The 18644-nt window shown below is 45.3% G+C and overlaps 1 pseudogene; it reads right to left on the minus strand.

The window, feature by feature from the left end:
• Positions 1 to 1093: 1093 nt before the first annotated feature.
• Positions 1094 to 18416, minus strand: LOC125506288 (annotated as a pseudogene).
• Between the last annotated feature and the right edge of the window lie 228 nt (positions 18417 to 18644).

Consider the following 18644-nt stretch of genomic DNA (forward strand, 5'->3'; position numbering starts at 1 on the left):
GACAATGTCATGGGATACCGGAACACATCAACGAGAAAGAAGAACAAAACCGGTAACGAGGAGACCAGTATAGTGAGCATGTGTATGACTCAAGAGGATATCGATATATCTCACCTCGAGTTTTGTAAAGTATCACAAAGCAAAGGGAACATCACATGATAACCAAAGGTTCATTCAAATATCATTCGTGTATTCACATGGATTGCTATGGATGTCCATCATTCCACTATCGGTCATTGAACGAAGGGGTTCCGTTTATGTCTATGTTTTACCGAATAATCTTAAGGTAATCATGATCTGCTAAGTGTTAGGAGGACGGGAGTAACGATGATTTATTTGTGAAATAGTTTTGTTAATATTTGAAACAGTTTCGATAGGAACCGGCAGCGTTTCAGGGTCACCGAAAGAGTTTCAGAGTTTATCGGGCAATACCGGGTATTACCAATAAATAATACATAGGTAGACATATTTTTAGATATTCTAAATTAATAATAAAAGGCTCTAATAATAATTAGGAGACTTTTATATTTAATTAAACTAGATGATTCCCCGCGCGTGTTGCAGGAATATCTATAGTTAGGATACTTTTATATTTAATTAAACTAGATGTGCGACCACCGACGCCGATGACGAGGACGGTGGGGCGGGGCGCGACCATGGACCAGGAGCTGGTGGCGCACAGGCTAGCTGGTCGCGAAGTGCAGAGTGCCTGGATACAGCAAGTGCAGATGTCTCACGAGAGTAGCAGCGAAGGATGAGAGACGACGCCGATACTCTGGATTTGTCTAGAAAGGCCGTGCCGGCCGACCTGACATGCCAAGAGGGCGGGTGGCGTGGAGCCTGCTGTTATACGCTTTCTTCTCAGCAAGGCGCCTTTCGCTCCCCACGCACGGTGAGTTTCAGGATAAAAAAAATAATCAGTCATCATACTATAGATCAACATCTTTATAACTTTTTTCTTTACACATGTGTAATAATTCATACACATCAAAGGTAACCCATGGTTTACCATACAAACCGAGTGCCTTACACACCAAAAAAGAGCATTACACTTGACAAGAAAGGTGAAATACCATAGTGATCTCAGCTTCTACTACTCCATCCTTGTGAATGAAGCCCAGCTCACCGCCGCTCGCACGTAGACCCAATCACACATGCAGTCAAAGAACGAGAACCAAATAATTCTCCAGTTCCTCTTGAATAAGAAGCCACAGAAGATAATCCAAAGACCTGCTACGAATCCGGTGCAAATGCCAAGGTATAATGACAACGCATCGCTCATGCCCTCATGCTGATCCTCTGGAATCCATTGAGTGATTTCCATTCCTGAGCAGCTCCTTGATACAAGCGGACCACAAAGACCTGGATTCCCAATGTAGATGGATGCCTGGTCGTCCAAAGCCTGTAACTGATTGCCGGACGGTATGGTTCCTGTCAAATTGTTGTATGACAAGTTCAAGTGGGCCAGTGATGTTAGACCTGCTAAACTTGTAGGGATTTCACCGGAGAGCTCATTGTGTGAGAGGTCCAAAGATTCCACTGCCCGTAGCTCACCAATAGCCAAAGGGATTGTGCTGCTAAGGTCATTCCATGACAAGTTCAAGCTTTTCAATGCAATGAGCATGCCAATTTCATGAGGAATCTCCCCTGTTAAACTGTTGCAAGAGAAATCCATGTTTACCATATATGCGATTCCTGTCGTGAATTCAAGCTGTTGACCTTTTGTGACCACCGATAGACTATCGTTATAAGCATAACTGTACTTGTCGATGGCAGACAACCCAGCATGGAGAGTATAGAAAAGGAGATCTTGTTGGTTCGGAGTTTGAACCATACCAAAGAGATTCCCAAGTGAAGGTGGTATATTCCCTGATAATTTTTTTGAATTGGTTTGAATTGCTTACCACATATGTCACATGGTATATTCCCTGATAAATTGTTGCTCGCAATGTCTAAATACTGAAGATGCTTCAGCATTGTGAGTTCAACAGGGATCCTACCAGAGAACATGTTGGAGCGCAATCGCAAAAACTGCAAGTACGGTAACTTTGACTCAATCCATGTTGGTAAGCTCCCAGAAAATTTATTGTTTGCGATATCAAGGAATTGTAGCCCTTTGCACATCTGAAAAGACGATGGGAATCCCCGTGAAAGATTGTTACTATTCAAGTTAAGCACGGTGATGCTTGAAGTTTTCGGGACACGAGGACAATTCAAAAAGCTCCCATTTAGTAGGTTCTCTGATATGTCTAGGAACCACAGGTGTCGCAACTCAAACATGGAGCATGGAATGGTCCCAGAAAAAGAATTTTTGAACAACACTAGTATTTCTAGCTTCGGTGCTCCAATATTTGACGGAAGTGAACCTGATAGATTGTTCCTAGAGAGGTCTAAGTAGATTAGGTTCTTTGAGAGTTCTGGAATCGGGCCAACAAGTTGGTTAGAACTGATATCCAACATAACAGGTTCTAACCCACCAAACCGAAAATTTGCGGGAAGCCTCCCGACAATCTGGTTTCCCGACAAATCCAAGGCTCGAGCATGGCGTGTTGCAGTCCAAAACTCAACAGGTATGGAATCATGTATACCTGTGTTTGAAAGATCAAGAGTGTTGATTGTTGACCTGACAACCCCTACTGGAAATTGGGGCCCTAGGATGCAAGATCTAAAGCCTCCTGAAGTTAATTTGAATGGACCATTCCATGTGTTATTGACGAGCATAGTTAAGGAATTATCGGAGATCCACAAGACCCGCAGGCTACTCAGATTTGTGAAACGGTGTTCAGTAAGTGTACCATGCAGGTTGTTTGAGTTCACCAGTAACTCCTTCAGTTTTGTAAGTTTCCGTATACCAACATGTATCTCTCCGGATAGTTCGTTATTATTGAGCCAAAGTGTGGTCAAGCTACTGAAATCCTCTAGTCGATTTGGAAGGCCCCCAGTCAAATTGTTGTGATCCAAGTACAACTCTTGTAATGCATATGCTGGCAGTCTATGAAATAGATCTTCCGTTCTTCCCTAATGGAGTTTTCTGATAGTGTGAGCACTTTTAGTCTCTTGAGTTTCTTGAATGTTGATGGCACCATGCCCAAGAAGTTGTTTCCCTCCAGAATCATATATTCAATGGAGGTCATGTTTCCAACTGCAGCAGGTATAGGACCTTGGATTCTGCAGTCATACATTCTTAAATATCGAAGCATCGGTAGATCCCAAACCAAGTGGTTGGCTCCCAAGGATGAGTTGAAGGGGTTGGACTCGAGACAGAGGACCTTTAGTGATGTAAGGTTGGAGTGCAACGGTGGAGGCATAATGTTCCCAAGCCCACAACCAGCTAGTGTAAGTACTAGAAGAGAGGGGAGCATGTTGACAGCATGAGTCCAGTTGACGGCGGCGCTAAGGTCCACCCCATCCATGTAGAGGTATTGTAGCTTCTGTAGGTGCCTCACCCATACGAGGTCAGGCGAGTAACAACCGAAAATAGAGAGGTCAAGACTGACCAGATTTGAGAGGTTCCCAAGGTGAGGAGGGATTCGCCCACCGAAGAACAAATCGGTGAGGGCGAGATGAATCAGGCTCCGGAGGCCACCGATGAATTCAGGAATGGATCTTGTTAAATCTATGGGATCGGGTAGGGTAGATTAATCCGGTGAACCTACCTTGTCCTTGTGGCTCGAGGAGCTCCAGTTGCCGGCCATGGTGGATGGCGACGGTGGTGGCAGAGAGTAGTGGTGGCGGTGCTTCCCGTCAGCCCTGCACTAACCCTAGATCGGTAGGGATGTAGGTGGGGTGTTCGGCGCTGCGACGAACCTCGTGATGTGAGCCGCCGCCCCCCACCTCTTTATATAGTGCAGGTGACAGGGGCCCGTCACTCATAGTGGGTTGAGCGCCCCCGATTAGGGCGCGGATCTAAGGGCCCGGTGGGCCGTTGGGCCCACACGGTGGAGATCATCCTAACATTCTCCCCCTTGATCTCAACTTTTACTTTTGACCTTATACTTTTACTTTACTCGTTTCATAACAAATCAATACATAGAACATGTTTCATCGTCACAGCTCAATTGCCGATAGAATCAGACAGCCACAACGTACCTCTCTGTTTTGAAACAAATTCTTTAACCTTGGGCCCATTTATTGTCCGGAAATGTTAGACTATACCATAAAACCCATGTCGACTGTGTGTTCTCCGAACACACTGTGCGGTAAGCCTTTAATAAGCAGATCTGCAAACACTTGTCTATTGCTTTTATGCTTCAAGCATTCCTACATAATTCCGGACTTTCTCCTTTACAACGCATAACTCTGTGTCAGTGTGTTTGGCATCAACACTTGACTCGTTGCCATAGGAGCGAAAGACTTAAAATAGTTATCGCTGTTCTCAACCATTATCAACTCCGGGTACAGGTCTCCTTAACCATTTTGCCTGTCCCTGAGCCTCATATCAAGCTATAAAATATCTTTGCATCACATTGATGATAATTGTTTCATTCTTTGGAGCTTTTCCACACAAAAACCTCCAAATATGAAAGTTAGCGACAATTGTGGATTTCGCTATACATTTCACAAGTCATGTCTTTGTACTCACAATCTTTTGAGAGCACTTATTTCTTTCAGCATGAGGCCGATATCTTTAACTCCATTCCAATGGTCTATATATGGACTGGACATCGCCAAAACAACCCGGATACGTGAACTGTGTCAGGGTAATGTATTGAGCTTCCAACAGCTGAAGCATATGGCACCATATCCGTTTTCAATCTTTTCTCAACAACTTTTGGAACACCATAGTTTCCAGTTCCATTACCCTTAACTATAAGAACAGGCGTAGGTTTTCTCGCATGCACACTATAAGACTTAATACCCTCTTTTGTTCTTTTCTTCGTGAATCTCGATACTTATAACGAGAGACACTCTACCGAGAACATTCTTTTGAACTTTGAGGAGAAGCACTTCTTTTCTCCTACTGTAGTAGGTTGACATCACCACTAGCAAGTAGGATGTCATCCACATGCACATGATTAGGAAATGAATTTCCCATTCTATAACTTAGCACGAATACAATTGTCCTCTCATTTTCTTTAACCCAAAACAACATTTGATTGCTTTAGTCCATAAAGGACTTCTTCAGGTAGTATCCCTTGCGTTCTTTACTTTCATCTGATGTAACTCAGATCATGATGTGCTACCAACACTCATTGTAATCTATTCAGTGCAAAACGCGCAAAAACCTTTCGATTTAAGTCGTGTTTTACACCTTTACATATTTCCTTTGGAGTCACATTGTCCTTGTAGACTCTTTACAGCCTACTGTTTTGGCTTCATTGGAAATTACTCATCAGTCCCAAACATCGCCGGGATGCACAATTTCATTTCATCTCACATAGTCTCTTATCATTTAGATAAGTAGACACTTCACAAAGCTCGAATGAGCGCTTTAAATGAGGTGGGATCAACTTCCATTTGAATTTCACTAACATAGACTTTATAGTAATCAGAAGTATCTGATTTTCTCATTCCTTTATAGAGCTAACAACTTGTGTTGTATAGGTCATACAACATGCTCTCCCAGATTACTCCATCTTCACTAAAAAATGGCGTATCTTTAAACTTTGTAATTTGAGTTTATTCTGTTAAAATTTTCTTCTTTATGGCACTTTAAGCACCGTCTTAGTATTCCTTACTCTGCTTTCGGAACTGTAAAAGATCCAGAAATACAACTATTTCTTTTCTTTAGGGGTATGATTATGACCGTCGTACTCCCCCAGACGATCACATTCTTCATCACGTTATCTAAAGTATATGGGAGTTTCATCAATCTTAATTTATCTCATATTTCTTTCTCCCCCACGAAATGTGGCAATAACTTTTCTGCCACAATTTCGAAAATCATTGATAACTCTTGTGAATTGAGGAAACTTCGATTATCTACTTCATTCATCAGATTACTTCATACGAAATGAAGTTATCTCTTCATACAAAATGAAGTTATCTTTTAACTAGTATGGGAGTACTTTTTCCTCATTTCATTTCAGAAACTCAACAGAGTTCTTTATCATTAGTACTTTTGCAAGTCACACTTGCATATCATTCTCATCTTTAGGTTCATCTGTAACTTTTAATCTCTTTGGATTTATTGAGTGCTTAATGACCATTACACATAAGTGTATGGTTGATACTAGGAAAGCATAATAGCTTTTCTCCTAGAGTGAGACACATTAAGCACATGAGTCATCATATCTTTCTCCTGTCATACAGGATAAGTCCTTTGCCAGAGTTTCTCCTGACATACAGGATTTTTGACATAATACTATGTCAACTTTACCCAGTTACGCATGTATTTTCCCAGACTTTCCCCGCCATGCGGGTTTTATCATAATCCTGTTTCCCGCTATGCAGGTAATTCCCTGTAAGGAACATGAATGCCAGAATTGGCTCTTTTGACCGCATATGCAATCATCAAATTCAGAAATAAATTCAAACGCTCTTTGACACACATGCTTAATCCGACGTTGGTCAAATTAAACACGCATGTTGCTTGTTTCATCTCAAATCATGTTGACTGAAAAATCTTCTTCATATAAAATACATGAAAGACATTCGTCAACCAAGACTCTCAATGATCTATCTGTTTTCTGCTCTTGGATTAATATCCAAGAATTCTTTTCTTTTGAAGCCATTCTTTAGAGAGAACATACTCCCTCACGTTATGACCTTTCATGGTCATCTTTCGGGTCACAAGTACCCAGCCATTCGCTTTCACGAATGAAAGCATGTAAAACTTTTAGTCTAAGAAAACATAGCCAATAATCAACAATAATGAGCATAATAATAACCCTACGTTGGTCTGGTTAAAAAATATGCACATTAAACTTTTGTAAAACTTCCTTTTTATACTCTAAATCACCGTTGTGTTAGAATTAGAATAAAACTCATTCTTCTACATTAATTCCATATCACCGTTGGGCGGAAATGGAAATAATGCATATAACTCATAAACAATGTGATGATAGTATTTCTATTAAACAACTTTGCTAAGAAATAATCATCATCATCAGCTTTATTGCAGCGGAAAACTTTTAATATACATTTCTCAATCTTTATCAAATGCTCTGAAAATTGGTCACTTTGATACAAAAAATTATCAGAGATTTGAACTTTTAACTATAAGACTCATTGAATTATAATATTGTCATCATCAATGTTGGTCAGAAAATAACAATACCATAATCAAACTTTAATCAAATATCTTTCTACTGTCATAGCAGAAGCTATATGAATCTGATTTCACCCACAAGTGAAAAAACTTCTCTCAAAAAAATTGTCCATCCAATTAAATTTTCCCGTTGGTTCCAATTTAATTGGAGGATAATATTTTTTCTTTGCAGCGAAAACTTTCTGAATCTATTCAGAAACAATTTTATACTCTTTTACTCTCTATGCAATTTCAACCGATTGGTTCAAAAATGCATTAGAGAAGCAACAATTTAATCTTTTACTTTAGTTCTATTCACTTTTAAAGGAGCACTTTTATTTTTATTTGCAGCGTAAAAACATGAATAGAATCATGGTAAAAAAACATGAATAGAAAAATCATGAACTTTTTATTCTTTATAGAAACTTTTCTTTTACTAAAGAAAATATTATGAACTTTATTATTTTCTTTATAAAATTCATTAATATTTCTTTTTCTGATTTTTTCATTTTCATTTTCAGAAACTTTTCTGTTTTCCTTTTCAGAACTTTTTCATTTACTTTTCTGTACTCTAAACAAAATTTCGTTGGATGAAATTTGAGTAGAAAAACTATTTAAAATCTGCCCAAAAACCAGACAAATAACAAAAAAAAACTGCAGCGCACCCCAGCGCCCGCGGCTGCGGCCTCGGCCCAGCGCGCGCGGCTTCTGGCCTAGGCGCTGCGCGAGCAGGCCTGGCCCCGCCTCTACTTTCTGTTGGAAATATGCCCTAGAGGCAATAATAAAAGCATTATTATTATATTTCCTTGTTCATGATAATTGTCTTTATTCATGCTATAATTGTGTTATCCGGAAATCGTAATACATGTGTGAATACTTAGACACCAACATGTCCCTAGTAAGCCTCTAGTTGACTAGCTCGTTGATCAACAGATAGTCATGGTTTCCTGACTATGGACATTGGATGTCATTGATAACGAGATCACATCATTAGGAGAATGATGTGATGGACAAGACCCAATCCTAAACATAGCACAAGATCATATAGTTCGTTTGCTAGAGTTTTCCAATGTCAAGTATCTTTTCCTTAGACCATGAGATCGTGTAACTCCCGGATACCGTAGGAGTGCTTTGGGTGTACCAAATGTCACAACGTAACTGGGTGACTATAAAGGTATACTACGGGTATCTCCGAAAGTGTCTGTTGGGTTGACACGGATCAAGACTGGGATTTGTCACTCCGTATGACGGAGAGGTATCACTGGGCCCACTCGGTAATGCATCATCATTATGAGCTCAAAGTGACCAAGTGTCTGGTCACGGGATCATGCATTACGGTACGAGTAAAGTGACTTGCCGGTAACGAGATTGAACAAGGTATTGGGATACCGACGATCGAATCTCGGGGAAGTAGCATACCGATTGACGAAGGGAATTGTATACGGGGTTGCTTGAATCCTCGACATCGTGGTTCATCCGATGAGATCATCGAGTAGCATGTGGGAGCCAACATGGGTATCCAGATCCCGCTGTTGGTTATTGACCGGAGAGCGATCTCGGTCATGTCTACATGTCTCCCGAACCCGTAGGGTCTACACACTTAAGGTTTAGTGACGCTAGGGTTGTAGGGATATGTATATGCAGTAACCCGAATGTTGTTCGGAGTCCCGGATGAGATCCCGGACGTCACGAGGAGTTCCGGAATGGTCCAGAGGTAAAGAATTATATATAGGAAGTGCTATTTCGGCCGTCGGGACAAGTTTTGGGGTCACCGGTATTGTACCAGGACCACCGGAAGGGTCCCGGGGGTCCATCGGGTGGGGCCACCTATCCCGGAGGGCCCCATGGGCTGAAGTGGGAAGGGATCCAGCCCAAAGTGGGCTGGGGCGCCACTTCCCCTAGGGCCCATGCGCCTAGGGTGGGGGAAACCCTAAAGGGGGGGCGCCCCCTTGCTTGGGGGGCAAGCCCCCCACCCCTTGGCCGCCGCCCCCCTAGGAGATTGCATCTCCTAGGGCCGGCGCCCCCCTAGGCCTCTCTATATATAGTGGGGGGGATGGAGGACCTCTGACCTTTGCCTTTGGTGCCTCCCTCTCCCTCTCCAATACCTCCTCCTCCTCCATAGAGCTTGGCGAAGCCCTGCCGGAGTACTGCAGCTCCATCACCACCACGCCGTCGTGCTGCTGCTGGAGCCATCTTCCTCAACCTCTCCTTTCCCCTTGCTGGATCAAGAAGGAGGAGACGTTACGCTGACTGTATGTGTGTTGAACGCGGAGGTGCCGTCCGTTCGGCGCTAGGATCTCCGGTGATTTGGATCATGTCGAGTACGACTTCCTCATCCCCGTTCTTTGAATGCTTCCGCGCGTGATCTACAAAGGTATGTAGATGCAATCCAATCACCCGTTGCTAGATGAACTCCTAGATGGATCTTGGTGAAACCGTAGGAAATTTTTTGTTTTTCTGCAACGTTCCCCAACAGTGGCATCATGAGCTAGGTCTATGCGTAGTTCTCTTTGCGCGATTAGAACACAATTTGTTGTGGGCGTAGATGTTGGCAACTTTCTTGCCACTACTAGTCTCATCTTGCTTCAGCGGTATTGTGGGATGAAGCGGCCCGGACCAACCTTACACGTACTCTTACGTGAGACCGGTTCCACTGACTAACATGCACAAGTTGCATAAGGTGGCTGGCGGGTGTCTGTCTCTCCCACTTTAGTTGGAGCGGATTCAATGAAAAGGGTCCTTATGAAGGGTAAATAGAAGTTGACAAATCACGTTGTGGCTTTCACGTAGGTAAGAAAACGTTCTTGCTAGAACCCTATTGCAGCCACGTAAAACTTGCAACAACAATTAGAGGACGTCTAACTTGTTTTTGCAGCAAGTGTTCTGTGATGTGATATGGCCAAAGTTGTGATGAATGATGAATGGTATATATGTGATGTATGAGATGTTCATGCTATTGTAATAGGAATCACGACTTGCATGTCGATGAGTATGACAACCGGCAGGATCCATAGGAGTTGTCTTTATTTTTTGTATGACCTGCGTGTCATTGAGAAACGCCATGTAAATTACTTTACTTTATTGCTAAATGCGTTAGCCGTAGTAGTAGAAGTAATAGTTGGCGAGCAACTTCATGGAGACACGATGATGGAGATCATGATGATGGAGATCATTGTGTCATGCCGGTGACAAGATGATCATGGAGCCCCAAGATGGAGATCAAAGGAGCTATGTGATATTGGCCATATCATGTCACTATTATTATTTGATTGCATGTGATGTTTATCATGTTTCTGCATCTTGTTTACTTAGAACGACGGTAGAAATAAGATGACCCCTCATAATAATTTCAAGAAAGTGTTCCCCCTAACTGTGCACCGTTGCGACAGTTCGTTGTTTCGAAGCACCACGTGATGATCGGGTGTTAGATTCCAACGTTCACATACAACGGGTGTAAGACAGATTTACACATGCAAACACTTAGGTTGACTTGACGAGCCTAGCATGTGCAGACATGGCCTCGGAACACAGAAGACCGAAAGGTCGAGCATGAGTCGTATAGAAGATACGATCAACATGAAGATGTTCACCGATGTTGACTAGTCCGTCTCACGTGATGATCGGACACGACCTAGTTAACTCGGATCATGTTATACTTAGATTACTGGAGGGATGTCTATCTAAGTGGGAGTTCATTGAATAATTTGATTAGATGAACTTAATTATCATGAACTTAGTCTAATCTTTTTTACAATATGTCTTGTAGATCAAATGGCCAACGTAGTCCTCAACTTCAACGCGTTCCTAGAGAAAACCAAGCTGAAAGACGATGGCAGCAACTACACGGACTGGGTCCGGAACCTGAGGATCATCCTCATAGCTGCCAAGAAAGATTATGTCCTACAAGCACCGCTAGGTGACGCCCCTGTTCTCCCTGCAGAACAAGACGTTATGAACGCTTGGCAGGCACGTACCGATGACTACTCCCTCGTTCAATGCGGCATGCTTTACAACTTAGAGCCAGGGCTCCAAAAGCGTTTTGAGAGACACGGAGCATATGAGATGTTTGAAGAGCTGAAAATGGTTTTCCAAGCTCATGCCCGGGTCGAGAGATATCAAGTCTCCGACAAGTTCTTCAGCTGTAAGATGGAGGAAGACAGTTCTGTCAGTGAGCACATACTCACTATGTCTGGGTTGCATAACCGCTTGACTCAGCTGGGAGTTAATCTCCCGGATGACGCGGTCATTGACAGAATCCTTCAGTCGCTTCCACCGAGCTACAAGAGCTTTGTGATGAACTTCAATATGCAGGGGATGGAAAAGACCATTCCTGAAGTATTTGCAATGCTGAAATCAGCAGAGGTAGAAGTCAAAAAGGAACATCAAGTGTTGATGGTGAATAAAACCACTAAGTTCAAGAAGGGCAAGGGTAAGAAAGCCTTCAAGAAGGACGGCAAGGGAGTTGCCGCGCCCGGCAAGCAAGCTGCCGGGAGAAGCCAAAGAATGGACCCAAGCCCGAGACTGAGTGCTTTTATTGCAAGGGAAGTGGTCACTGGAAGCGGAACTGCCCCAAATACTTAGCGGACAAGAAGGCCGGCATCACGAAAGGTATATGTGATATACATGTAATTGATGTGTACCTTACCAGTACTCGTAGTAGCTCCTGGGTATTTGATACCGGTGCGGTTGCTCACATTTGTAACTCAAAACAGGAGCTGCGGAATAAGCGGAGACTGGCGAAGGACGAGGTGACGATGCGCGTCGGGAATGGTTCCAAGGTCAATGTGATCGCCGTTGGCACGCTACCTTTACATTTACCTTCGGGATTAGTTTTAAACCTTAATAATTGTTATTTAGTGCCAGCTTTGAGCATGAACATTGTATCAGGATCTCGTTTAATTCGAGATGGCTACTCATTTAAATCCGAGAATAATGGTTGTTCTATTTATATGAGAGATATGTTTTATGGTCATGCTCCGATGGTGAATGGTTTATTCTTAATGAATCTCGAGCGTATTGCTACACATGTTCATAGTGTGAGTACCAAAAGATGTAAGATTGATAATGATAGTCCCACATACTTGTGGCACTGCCGCCTTGGTCACATAGGTGTCAAACGCATGAAGAAGCTCCATGCTGATGGATTTTTAGAGTCTCTTGATTACGAATCATTTGACACATGCGAACCATGCCTCATGGGTAAAATGACCAAGACTCCGTTCTCAGGAACAATGGAGTGAGCAACCAACTTATTGGAAATCATACATACTGATGTGTGCGGTCCAATGAGTGTTGAGGCTCGCGGTGGCTATCGTTATGTTCTCACCCGCACTGATGACTTGAGTAGATATGGGTATGTCTACTTAATGAAACACAAGTCTGAGACCTTTGAAAAGTTCAAGGAATTTCAGAGTGAGGTTGAGAATCAACGTGACAGGAAAATCAAGTTCCTGCGATCAGATCATGGAGGAGAATACTTGAGTCACGAGTTTGGCACACACTTAAGAAAATGTGGAATAGTTTCACAACTCACGCCGCCTGGAACACCTCAGCGTAATGGTGTGTCCAAACGTCATAATCGCACTCTATTAGATATGGTGCGATCTATGATGTCTCTTACCGATTTACCGCTATCTTTTTGGGGCTATGCTTTAGAGACTGCCGCATTCACTTTAAATAGGGCTCCGTCGAAATCCGTTGAGATGACACCGTATGAATTATGGTTTGGGAAGAAACCTAAGCTGTCGTTTCTAAAAGTTTGGGGATGCGATGCTTATGTCAAGAAACTTCAACCTGAAAAGCTCGAACCCAAGTCGGAAAAATGCGTCTTCATAGGATACCCTAAAGAAACTATTGGGTATACCTTCTACCTCAGGTCCGAAGGCAAGATCTTTGTTGCCAAGAATGGATCCTTTCTAGAGAAAGAGTTTCTCTCGAAAGAAGTAAGTGGGAGGAAAGTAGAACTTGATGAAGTATTACCTCTTGAACCGAAAAATGGCGCAACTCAAGAAAATGTTCCTGAGGTGCCTGCACCGACTAGAGAGGAAGTTAATGATGATGATCATGAAACTTCAGATCAAGTTGCTACTGAACTTCGTAGGTCCACAAGGACACGTTCCGCACCAGAGTGGTATGGCAACCCTGTCTTGGAAATCATGTTGTTAGACAACGGTGAACCTTCGAACTATGAAGAAGCGATGGCGGGCCCGGATTCCGACAAATGGCTAGAAGCCATGAAATCCGAGATAGGATCCATGTATGAAAACGAAGTATGGACTTTGACTGACTTGCCTGTTGAGCGGCGAGCCATTGAAAATAAATGGATCTTTAAGAAGAAGACAGATGCAGATGGTAATGTGACCATCTATAAAGCTCGGCTTGTCGCTAAGGGTTATCGACAAGTTTAAGGGGTTGACTACGATGAGACTTTCTCACCGGTAGCGAAGCTAATGTCCGTCCGAATCATGTTAGCAATTGCCGCATTCTATGATTATGAGATATGGCAAATGGACGTCAAAACGGCATTCCTTAATGGTTTCCTTAAGGAAGAATTGTATATGATGCAGCCGGAAGGTTTTGTCGAGCCTAAGAATGCTGACAAGGTGTGCAAGCTCCAATGCTCGATTTATGGGCTGGTGCAAGCATCTCGGAGTTGGAACATTCGCTTTGATGAGATGATCAAAGCGTTTGGGTTTACGCAGACTTATGGAGAAGCCTGCGTTTACAAGAAAGTGAGTGGGAGCTCTGTAGCATTTCTCATATTATATGTAGATGACATACTTTTGATGGGAAATGATATAGAGCTTTTGGACAGCATTAAGGCCTACTTGAATAAGAGTTTTTCAATGAAGGACCTTGGAGAAGCTGCATATATATTAGGCATCAAAATCTATAGAGATAGATCAAGACGCGTCATAGGTCTTTCACAAAGCACATACCTTGATAAGATATTAAAGAAATTCAATATGGATCAGTCTAAGAAGGGGTTCTTGCCTGTGTTACAAGGTGTGAAATTGAGCTCAGCTCAATGTCCGACCACGGCAGAAGATATAGAAGAGATGAGTGTCATCCCCTATGCCTCAGCCATAGGTTCTATTATGTATGCCATGCTGTGTACCAGACCTGATGTAAACCTTGCCGTAAGTTTGGTAGGAAGGTACCAAAGTAATCCCGGCAAGGAACACTGGACAGCGGTCAAGAATATCCTGAAGTACCTGAAAAGGACTAAGGAAATGTTTCTCGTTTATGGAGGTGACGAAGAGCTCGCCGTAAAAGGTTACGTCGACGCTAGCTTCGACACAGATCTGGATGACTCCAAGTCACAAACCGGATACGTGTATATTTTGAATGGTGGGGCAGTAAGCTGGTGCAGTTGCAAGCAGAGCGTCGTGGCGGGATCTACATGTGAAGCGGAGTACATGGCAGCCTCGGAGGCAGCGCATGAAGCAATTTGGGTGAAGGAGTTCATCACCGACCTAGGAGTCATACCCAATGCATCGGGGCCAATCAAACTCTTCTGTGACAACACTGGAGCTATTGCACTTGCCAAAGAGCCCAGGTTTCACAAGAAGACCAGGCACATCAAGCGTCGCTTCAACTCCATTCGTGAAAATGTTCAAGATGGAGACATAGATATTTGTAAAGTACATACGGACCTGAATGTAGCAGATCCGTTGACTAAACCTCTCCCTAGAGCAAAACATGATCAACACCAGAATTCCATGGGTGTTCGATTCATCACAATGTAACTAGATTATTGACTCTAGTGCAAGTGGGAGACTGTTGGAAATATGCCCTAGAGGCAATAATAAAAGCATTATTATTATATTTCCTTGTTCATGATAATTGTCTTTATTCATGCTATAATTGTGTTATCCGGAAATCGTAATACGTGTGTGAATACTTAGACACCAACATGTCCCTAGTAAGCCTCTAGTTGACTAGCTCGTTGATCAACAGATAGTCATGGTTTCCTGACTATGGACATTGGATGTCATTGATAACGAGATCACATCATTAGGAGAATGATGTGATGGACAAGACCCAATCCTAAACATAGCACAAGATCGTATAGTTCGTTTGCTAGAGTTTTCCAATGTCAAGTATCTTTTCCTTAGACCATGAGATCGTGTAACTCCCGGATACCGTAGGAGTGCTTTGGGTGTACCAAACGTCACAACGTAACTGGGTGACTATAAAGGTATACTACGGGTATCTCCGAAAGTGTCTGTTGGGTTGACACGGATCAAGACTGGGATTTGTCACTCTGTATGACGGAGAGGTATCACTGGGCCCACTCGGTAATGCATCATCATTATGAGCTCAAAGTGACCAAGTGTCTGGTCATGGGATCATGCATTACAGTACGAGTAAAGTGACTTTCCGGTAATGAGATTGAACAAGGTATTGGGATACCGACGATCGAATCTCGGGCAAGTAGCATACCGATTGACGAAGGGAATTGTATACGGGGTTGCTTGAATCCTCGACATCGTGGTTCATCCGATGAGATCATCGAGTAGCATGTGGGAGCCAACAACATGGGTATCTAGATCCCGCTGTTGGTTATTGACCAGAGAGCGATCTCGGTCATGTCTACATGTCTCCCGAACCCGTAGGGTCTACACACTTAAGGTTCGGTGACGCTAGGTTGTAGGGATATGATATGCAGTAACCCGAAATGTTGTTCGGAGTCACCGGATGAGATCCCGGACGTCACGGAGTTCGGAATGGTCTCCGGAGGTAAAGAATTATATATAGGAAGTGCTATTTCGGCCGTCGGGACAAGTTTCGGGGTCACCGGTATTGTACCGGGACCACCGGAAGGGTCCCGGGGGTCCATCGGGTGGGGCCACCTATCCCGGAGGGCCCCATGGGCTGAAGTGGGAAGGGATCCAGCCCAAAGTGGGCTGGGGCGGCACTTCCCCTAGGGCCCATGCGCCTAGGGTGGGGGAAACCCTAAAGGGGGGGCGCCCCCTTGCTTGGGGGGCAAGCCCCCCACCCCTTGGCCACCGCCCCCTAGGAGATTGCATCTCCTAGGGCCGGCGCCCCTCCTAGGCCCCCCTATATATAGTGGGGGGGGGATGGAGGACCTCTGACCTTTGCCTTTGGTGCCTCCCTCTCCCTCTCCAACACCTCCTCCTCTTCCATAGAGCTTGGCGAAGCCCTGCCGGAGTACTGCAGCTCCATCACCACCACGCCGTCGTGCTGCTGCTGGAGCCATCTTCCTCAACCTCTCCTTTCCCCTTGCTGGATCAAGAAGGAGGAGACGTTACGCTGATCGTACGTGTGTTGAACGCGGAGGTGCCGTCCGTTCGGCGCTAGGATCTCCGGTGATTTGGATCACGTCGAGTACGACTTCCTCATCCCCGTTCTTTGAACGCTTAGGCGCGTGATCTACAAAGGTATGTAGATGCAATCCAATCACTCGTTGCTAGATGAACTCCTAGATGGATTTTGGTGAAACCGTAGGAAAATTTTTGTTTTTCTGCAACGTTCCCCAACACTTTTGGTCCAAGAAGCCCGCTGTGCACTAGGGTTTTAATCCTGGCCGTTCACTGCGATCCGACGGCCACGCGCGCGATGCGGTCGAACAAACAACCAACCGCGCCGCTCGGGATGAACCCTAGGCCATTTCGCCCCCTTCCTCTGTCGCTCGCCCGCACGACGTTCACGCCGGCCGGCCGCCGCGCCGCGCCTATCGCCGGCGACGAAAACGGCGCGCCGTGCCAGCCTTCTCTTCTTCCCCTTCATTTCCCCCCGCCCACACCGCTCTGCCTGGCCTCCACCTCCGCGGATCTGACCAGCGGCCCAGTCGTGCCACCGGCGAGCCGGTTACGGCGTCGGACGCCACGCCTGCACGAGCCTTTTTCCTTTTTTACCCCAAACCTCCTGTACGCGCGCGAGAGAGGGAGAGCAGAGAGGTGTAGCGACTTCCGATGCGGCGCCCCCGCGGACCCCTTGCGTGTTCGCTGGCAGCGGCGCAACAGAGGGTCCGGCCGCGCCAGCCGCCGGCGACGGCGTCGAGCGGACACGGCACGACGTCCGGCCGCCGACTCTTTCTCCTTCCCCATTCCTTTCTTCCTCTTTTTCTCCTTTTTCTCCCTCCACCATGTAAAGCTTCGAGCAGTGGAGAGTCAAAGAAGAACGGCGACCCTCTGGCCCCCTTGCTGGCGTGCGCGTGCACTCGTAGATGGGCGCACGGCCGTCAAGCGGTTCAGCGGCGATGCCCTGTTTCGGCGATACTCTTGGTCTCTTTGCCCCCCAAAAGGGGATGGTGCTCTTCTTCTCGATGCCTCGGCTTGCCGATGCGCATCGAGATCGAGAGGAACGGCGCGGCCGGTGCGGCGGCGCTCTTTTCTGCGAGATTCTTTGCCCTTCTTTTGGGGAGGGGAAAACTTTCTGTGATTTCTTTTCAACCGAAAAAATCTAACCCAATCTGGCTGATACCATTGTTAAATCTGTGGGATCGGGTAGGGTAGATTAATCCGGTGAACCTACCTTGTCCTTGTGGTTCGAGGAGCTCCAGTTGCCGGCCATGGTGGATGGCGGCGGTGGTGGCAGAGAGTAGTGGTGGCGGTGCTTCCCGTTAGCCCTGCACTAACCCTAGATCGGTAGGGATGTAGGTGGGGTGTTCGGCGCTGCGACGAACCTCGTGATGCGAGCCGCCGGCCCCCACCTCTTTATATAGTGCAGGTGACAGGGGGCCGTCACCATAGTGGGTTGAGCGCCCCCGATCAGGGCGCGGATCTAAGGGCCCGGTGGGCTGTTGGGCCGACACGGTGGAGATCATCCTAATAGATCTCCCACCACCGAAGTCGTTGAATGAGAGGTCTAGGTACTGCAGATGTTGGAGAGTGAGCAAAGAGGGGTTTATCTCACCTCCTATGCTTCCATACATGAGCGGACCATAGTTGTAGCTGTTGAGATCGAGCTTGATGACGTGGCCAGTCTGGTTGCTGCACCCGACGCCCATCCACCAGCAGCAGTCCTTGTCGACCCGCCACGACGAAAGGTGGTTGCTCGGATCGGTGAGGCCGGCCTTGAAGGTGAGAAGCGCATCTCGCTCGCGGGGGATGCAGAGGGTGCCTCCCGGTGCTGATGGTGGTGGCGGTGGCCGGAGTGCAGGCACGGCTGGGGCTGATGAGCTCCGAAGGAAGACGAGGCACCACGTCGCTAGGGCTAGGAGGATCGCCGTAGCTTGGGTCGGCGGCCTTGGCCCGGCCATTTTGGGAAGTGGACTACTAGTGGGTAAGTTCGTATTGTGTACTCCCTCCATTCTAAAATATAGTGCGTTCATGCTTCCCAAGGTTCAACTTTGATCATAAATTTAATCACCGAGACCAACTGCGGTGGGAGAAAAAATTATATAATTGAAAACTTCTTTCAAATACGAATTCACTGATATAATTTTTGCTCCCGCCGCAATCGGTCTTGATAATTAAATTTACGGTCA

This window comes from Triticum urartu, chromosome 5 (genome assembly GCF_003073215.2).
Source record: "Triticum urartu cultivar G1812 chromosome 5, Tu2.1, whole genome shotgun sequence".
Taxonomy (NCBI): domain Eukaryota; kingdom Viridiplantae; phylum Streptophyta; class Magnoliopsida; order Poales; family Poaceae; genus Triticum; species Triticum urartu.